This window comes from Phytophthora infestans, genomic scaffold, assembly GCF_000142945.1.
Source record: "Phytophthora infestans T30-4 supercont1.55 genomic scaffold, whole genome shotgun sequence".
Taxonomy (NCBI): Eukaryota; Oomycota; class Peronosporomycetes; order Peronosporales; family Peronosporaceae; genus Phytophthora; species Phytophthora infestans.
The window spans coordinates 438,142-444,644 of NW_003303704.1; positions in this window are offsets into that span (position 1 = coordinate 438,142).

Below are 6,503 nucleotides of genomic sequence, written 5' to 3' on the forward strand. Positions count from 1 at the left end.
TAAGGCAAGCAGTACATCCGAACGATTGTGGATATCGCGACAACAGGAGTATCAAAGCCCAAGTCGTGCTACCTCCGTTAACAGCTGTGCTCGTTGTAATGCCAGTACTGTGTATTTAGTAGTGAGTGCCGTACCATTGGAAACTGTCTAAGCGAAAGACATCGGTGGACCTTAGCACAAAATTACCGAATGGTTCGACACGTCGGCAGCGTTGTGCATTTTTGACGGTAATAATAAAGGCGTGAAGCGGTGTGGTGCAAAGCCTTTGACATTATTGCTGCCCATTCCGTGCAGTGATCATCTCCAGCAGTAAGGCAAGCAGTACATCCGAACGATTGTGGATATCGCGACAACAGGAGTATCAAAGCCCAAGTCGTGCTACCTCCGTTAACAGCTGTGCTCGTTGTAATGCCAGTACTGTGTATTTAGTAGTGAGTGCCGTACCATTAGAAACTGTCTAAGCGAAAGACATCGGTGGACCTTAACACAAAATTACCGAATGGTTCGACACGTCGGCAGCGTTGTGCATTTTTGACGGTAATAATAAAGGCGTGAAGCGGTGTGGTGCAAAGCCTTTGACATTATTGCTGCCCATTCCGTGCAGTGATCATCTCCAGCAGTAAGGCAAGCAGTACATCCGAACGATTGTGGACATCGCGACAACAGGAGTATCAAAGCCCAAGTCGTGCTACCTCCGTTAACAGCTGTGCTCGTTGTAATGCCAGCACTGTGTATTCAGTAGTGAGTGCCGTACCATTAGAAACTGTCTAAGCGAAAGGGATCGGTGGACCTTAACACAAAATTACCGAATGGTTCGACACGTCGGCAGCGTTGTGCATTTTTGACGGTAATAATAAAGGCGTGAAGCGGTGTGGTGCAAAGCCTTTGACATTATTGCTGCCCATTCCGTGCAGTGATCATCTCCCAGCAGTAAGGCAAGCAGTACATCCGAACGATTGTGGACATCGCGACAACAGGAGTATCAAAGCCCAAGTCGTGCTACCTCCGTTAACAGCTGTGCTCGTTGTAGTGCCAGCACTGTGTATTCAGTAGTGAGTGCCGTACCATTAGTACCTGTCTAAGCGAAAGGGATCGGTGGACCTTAACACAAAATTACCGAATGGTTCGACACGTCGGCAGCGTTGTGCATTTTTGACGGTAATAATAAAGGCGTGAAGCGGTGTGGTGCAAAGCCTTTGACATTATTGCTGCCCATTCCGTGCAGTGATCATCTCCAGCAGTAAGGCAAGCAGTACATCCGAACGATTGTGGACATCGCGACAACAGGAGTATCAAAGCCCAAGTCGTGCTACCTCCCTTAACAGCTGTGCTCGTTGTAATGCCAGTACTGTGTATTCAGTAGTGAGTGCCGTACCATTAGAAACTGTCTAAGCGAAAGGGATCGGTGGACCTTAACACAAAATTACCGAATGGTTCGACACGTCGGCAGCGTTGTGCATTTTTGACGGTAATAATAAAGGCGTGAAGCGGTGTGGTGCAAAGCTTTTGACATTATTGCTGCCCATTCCGTGCAGTGATCATCTCCCAGCAGTAAGGCAAGCAGTACATCCGAACGATTGTGGATATCGCGACAACAGGAGTATCAAAGCCCAAGCCGTGCTACCTCCGTTAACAGCTGTGCTACAGCAGAAGTATCAAAGCCCAAGCCGTGCTACCTCCGTTAACTGCTGTGCTCGTTGTAATGCCAGCACTGTGTATTCAGTAGTGAGTGCCGTACCATTAGAACCTGTCTAAGCGAAAGGGATCGGTGGACCTTAACACAAAATTACCGATTGGTTCGACACGTCGGCAGCATTGTGCATTTTTGACGGTAATAATAAAGGCGTGAAGCGGTGTGGTGCAAAGCCTTTGACATTATTGCTGCCCATTCCGTGCAGTGATCATCTCCAGCAGTAAGGCAAGCAGTACATCCGAACGATTGTGGATATCGCGACAGCAGGAGTATCAAAGCCCAAGTCGTGCTACCTCCGTTAACAGCTGTGCTCGTTGTAATGCCAGTACTGTGTATTTAGTAGTGAGTGCCGTACCATTAGAAACTGTCTAAGCGAAAGGGATCGGTGGACCTTAGCACAAAATTACCGAATGGTTCGACACGTCGGCAGCGTTGTGCATTTTGGACGGTAATAATAAAGGCGTGAAGCGGTGTGGTGCAAAGCCTTTGACATTATTGCTGCCCATTCCGTGCAGTGATCATCTCCAGCAGTAAGGCAAGCAGTACATCCGAACGATTGTGGACATCGCGACAACAGGAGTATCAAAGCCCAAGTCGTGCTACCTCCGTTAACAGCTGTGCTCGTTGTAGTGCCAGCACTGTGTATTCAGTAGTGAGTGCCGTACCATTAGTACCTGTCTAAGCGAAAGGGATCGGTGGACCTTAGCACAAAATTACCGAATGGTTCGACACGTCGGCAGCGTTGTGCATTTTTGACAATAATAATAAAGGCGTGAAGCGGTGTGGTGCAAAGCCTTTGACATTATTGCTGCCCATTCCGTGCAGTGATCATCTCCAGCAGTAAGGCAAGCAGTACATCCGAACGATTGTGGACATCGCGACAACAGGAGTATCAAAGCCCAAGTCGTGCTACCTCCGTTAACAGCTGTGCTCGTTGTAATGCCAGTACTGTGTATTCAGTAGTGAGTGCCGTACCATTAGAAACTGTCTAAGCGAAAGGGATCGGTGGACCTTAACACAAAATTACCGAATGGTTCGACACGTCGGCAGCGTTGTGCATTTTTGACGGTAATAATAAAGGCGTGAAGCGGTGTGGTGCAAAGCCTTTGACATTATTGCTGCCCATTCCGTGCAGTGATCATCTCCCAGCAGTAAGGCAAGCAGTACATCCGAACGATTGTGGACATCGCGACAACAGGAGTATCAAAGCCCAAGTCGTGCTACCTCCGTTAACAGCTGTGCTCGTTGTAGTGCCAGCACTGTGTATTCAGTAGTGAGTGCCGTACCATTAGAAACTGTCTAAGCGAAAGGGATCGTTGGACCTTAACACAAAATTACCGAATTGTTCGACACGTCGGCAGCGCTGTGCATTTTTGACGGTAATAATAAAGGCGTGAAGCGGTGTGGTGCAAAATCATCTGGCATTATTGATTCAAATTCCGTGTAGTGATCCTCTCGAGCAGTAAGGCAAGCAGTACATCCGAACGATTGTGGACATCGCAACAACAGGGGTATCAAAGCCCAAGCCGTGCTACCTCCGTTAACAGCTGTGCTCGTTGTAATGCCAGTACTGTGTATTCAGTAGTGAGTGCCGTACCATTAGAAACTGTCTAAGCGAAAGGGATCGGTGGACCTTAACACAAAATTACCGAATGGTTCGACACGTCGGCAGCGCTGTGCATTTTTGACGGTAATAATAAAGGCGTGAAGCGGTGTGGTGCAAAGCCTTTGACATTATTGCTGCCCATTCCGTGCAGTGATCATCTCCAGCAGTAAGGCAAGCAGTACATCCGAACGATTGTGGACATCGCGACAACAGAAGTATCAAAGCCGAAGTCGTGCTACCTCCGTTAACAGCTGTGCTCGTTGTAATGCCAGCACTGTGTATTCAGTAGTGAGTGCCGTACCATTAGAAACTGTCTAAGCGAAAGGGATCGGTGGACCTTAACACAAAATTACCGAATGGTTCGACACGTCGGCAGCGTTGTGCATTTTGGACGGTAATAATAAAGGCGTGAAGCGGTGTGGTGCAAAGCGCTTTGACATTATTGCTGCCCATTCCGTGCAGTGATCATCTCCAGCAGTAAGGCAAGCAGTACATCCGAACGATTGTGGATATCGCGACAGCAGGAGTATCATAGCCCAAGTCGTGCTAGCTCCCGTTAACAAGCTGTGCTCGTTGTAATGCCAGTACTGTGTTATTCAAGTAGTGAGTTGCCGTAACCATTAGAAACTGTCTAAGCGAAAAGGATTCGGTGGACCTTAACACAAAATTACCGAATGGTTCGACACGTCGGCAGCGTTGTGCATTTTTGACGGTAATAATAAAGGCGTGAAGCGGTGTGGTGCAAAGCCTTTGACATTATTGCTGCCCATTCCGTGCAGTGATCATCTCCAGCAGTAATGCAAGCAGTACATCCGAACGATTGTGGATATCGCGACAGCAGGAGTATCAAAGCCCAAGTCGTGCTACCTCCGTTAACAGCTGTGCTCGTTGTAGTGCCAGTACTGTGTATTCAGTAGTGAGTGCCGTACCATTAGAAACTGTCTAAGCGAAAGGGATCGGTGGACCTTAACACAAAATTACCGAATGGTTCGACACGTCGGCAGCGTTGTGCATTTTTGACGGTAATAATAAAGGCGTGAAGCGGTGTGGTGCAAAGCCTTTGACATTATTGCTGCCCATTCCGTGCAGTGATCATCTCCAGCAGTAAGGCAAGCAGTACATCCGAACGATTGTGGACATCGCGACAACAGGAGTATCAAAGCCGAAGTCGTGCTACCTCCGTTAACAGCTGTGCTCGTTGTAATGCCAGTACTGTGTATTCAGTAGTGAGTGCCGTACAATTAGAAACTGTCTAAGCGAAAGGGATCGTTGGACCTTAACACAAAATTACCGAATGGTTCGACACGTCGGCAGCGTTGTGCATTTTTGACGGTAATAATAAAGGCGTGAAGCGGTGTGGTGCAAAGCCTTTGACATTATTGCTGCCCATTCCGTGCAGTGATCATCTCCAGCAGTAAGGCAAGCAGTACATCCGAACGATTGTGGACATCGCGACAACAGGAGTATCAAAGCCAAAGTCGTGCTACCTCCGTTAACAGCTGTGCTCGTTGTAATGCCCAGTACTGTGTATTCAGTAGTGAGTGCCGTACCATTAGAAAACTGTCTAAGCGAAAGGGATCGTTGGACCTTAACACAAAATTACCGAATGGTTCGACACGTCGGCAGCGTTGTGCATTTTTGACGGTAATAATAAAGGCGTGAAGCGGTGTGGTGCAAAGCCTTTGACATTATTGCTGCCCATTCCGTGCAGTGATCATCTCCAGCAGTAAGGCAAGCAGTACATCCGAACGATTGTGGATATCGCGACAGCAGGAGTATCAAAGCCCAAGTCGTGCTACCTCCGTTAACAGCTGTGCTCGTTGTAATGCCAGTACTGTGTATTCAGTAGTGAGTGCCGTACCATTAGAAACTGTCTAAGCGAAAGGGATCGGTGGACCTTAACACAAAATTACCGAATGGTTCGACACGTCGGCAGCGTTGTGCATTTTTGACGGTAATAATAAAGGCGTGAAGCGGTGTGGTGCAAAGCCTTTGACATTAGTGCTGCCCATTCCGTGCAGTGATCATCTCCAGCAGTAAGGCAAGCAGTACATCCGAACGATTGTGGACATCGCGACAACAGGAGTATCAAAGCCCAAGTCGTGCTACCTCCGTTAACAGCTGTGCTCGTTGTAATGCCAGTACTGTGTATTCAGTAGTGAGTGCCGTACCATTAGAAACTGTCTAAGCGAAAGGGATCGTTGGACCTTAACACAAAATTACCGAATGGTTCGACACGTCGGCAGCGTTGTGCATTTTTGACGGTAATAATAAAGGCGTGAAGCGGTGTGGTGCAAAGCCTTTGACATTATTGCTGCCCATTCCGTGCAGTGATCATCTCCAGCAGTAAGGCAAGCAGTACATCCGAACGATTGTGGATATCGCGACAGCAGGAGTATCAAAGCCCAAGTCGTGCTACCTCCGTTAACAGCTGTGCTCGTTGTAATACCAGTACTGTGTATTCAGTAGTGAGTGCCGTACCATTAGAAACTGTCTAAGCGAAAGGGATCGGTGGACCTTAACACAAAATTACCGAATGGTTCGACACGTCGGCAGCGTTGTGCATTTTTGACGGTAATAATAAAGGCGTGAAGCGGTGTGGTGCAAAGCCTTTGACATTATTGCTGCCCATTCCGTGCAGTGATCATCTCCAGCAGTAATGCAAGCAGTACATCCGAACGATTGTGGATATCGCGACAGCAGGAGTATCAAAGCCCAAGTCGTGCTACCTCCGTTAACAGCTGTGCTCGTTGTAGTGCCAGTACTGTGTATTTAGTAGTGAGTGCCGTACCATTAGAAACTGTCTAAGCGAAAGGGATCGGTGGACCTTAGCACAAAATTACCGAATGGTTCGACACGTCGGCAGCGTTGTGCATTTTTGACGGTAATAATAAAGGCGTGAAGCGGTGTGGTACAAAGCCTTTGACATTATTGCTGCCCATTCCGTGCAGTGATCATCTCCAGCAGTAAGGCAAGCAGTACTTTTTGTTTTTAATAAAACGCCGCCACAACCGGAGTTTTAAATTCGACGTCTTGGTGAAAACCCACACACATGTGTTTGTTGTAATGCCAGTACGGGGTATTCAGTAGTGAGTGCCGCCCAGTAGAAATTATGAAACTAAATGGAATCTTGGGACCCTAGAACGATTCTTGTACGACGAAGAACACGCGGCCTCTCGCCGATTCGAGAGTGAGAAGCTATCA